We start from the raw sequence: 1,014 nt of genomic DNA, 5'->3' as shown, positions 1-1,014 counted from the left end.
CCACCGTCCACGGGCTGTGGCCACTATTAGATGGACTCGGGCCTCCTAGCGACATCGGGGTGGTCCGGTCTCCCGTACGCTACATTTCCCAACGCCCGCCAGGCGGACGGGGATTCAGTGCTGGGCTCTTCCCTCTTCACTCGCCGTTACTGAGGGAATCCTGGTTAGTTTCTTTTCCTCCGCTTAGTAGTATGCTTAAATTCAGCGGGTCGCCTCGTCTGATCTGAGGTCTTTTAGTCAAGTCCGGGAGCCGGCAGCTGGCCACGTTTTGCCCATCCACACCACCCGGAGGAGGTTCGGCGCCCACCTTCGCTTAGCATTAACCTCTCGTCACCGGAGGCAGCCCTGTGTCTCCACAGACAGCCTCGCGGCACGCAACGGTGGGAGTGACGGACGGTAAACCCCATCAGGTGGGCCCAGGGCGGGTGAGTCTGGCCTTGGGGGGACGTAAGGGATAAAGGAGGAGAGCACATCGGGGCACGGAGCCTCAGGCCTCCCTCGATGTCACCCTTGCGAGGGGATCCCAGCTGCGCCACGGAGGCGATCGACGGAGGGGCAACCCTCAGACAGGCGTAGCCCCGGGAGCAACCCGGGGCCGCAAGGTGCGTTCGAAGTGTCGATGATCAATGTGTCCTGCAATTCACACTAATTCTCGCAGCTAGCTGCATTCTTCATCGATGCACGAGCTGAGTGATCCACCGTTAAGAGTCGCGCTTTCTGGTTTTGGGGACGCTCGGAGGCGCCCCCTTTTTCACTCTCGTGTCAGCCGGCCGCAAAAGACTGGGATGCTTCGGAGGGTTGTTTTCAAATCTCGGCCCTGTTGCCCGGGCGCTCGGCCTCCCCGTCCCTCCCTCCGGCGGGGAGGAGAACGAAGGAGGGCTCGAGGCTTCTCGACCTACCACCCGGACCCGCATACCCCGGGGAGGGGTGTGCGAGCGCACGGGAGAATGGTACCTGGGACGGCCTTTTGCATGCACGGGGGGCTTCTTGTTTTTCCTCAGCGGGCACCGGCAG

The 1,014-nt window shown here is 62.2% G+C and overlaps 1 non-coding gene across 1 annotated transcript; it reads right to left on the bottom strand.

The window, feature by feature from the left end:
• Nucleotides 1-556: 556 nt before the first annotated feature.
• LOC138668343 (5.8S ribosomal RNA) lies at nt 557-710 on the bottom strand. The gene has a single exon (XR_011319169.1). It is a non-coding gene; the product is annotated as a 5.8S ribosomal RNA (ribosomal RNA).
• Between the last annotated feature and the right edge of the window lie 304 nt (nt 711-1,014).

The sequence above is a fragment of the Ranitomeya imitator genome, chromosome 2, assembly GCF_032444005.1.
Source record: "Ranitomeya imitator isolate aRanImi1 chromosome 2, aRanImi1.pri, whole genome shotgun sequence".
NCBI classification, from domain to species: domain Eukaryota; kingdom Metazoa; phylum Chordata; class Amphibia; order Anura; family Dendrobatidae; genus Ranitomeya; species Ranitomeya imitator.
This window is presented reverse-complemented; position numbering and strand designations above follow the sequence as displayed.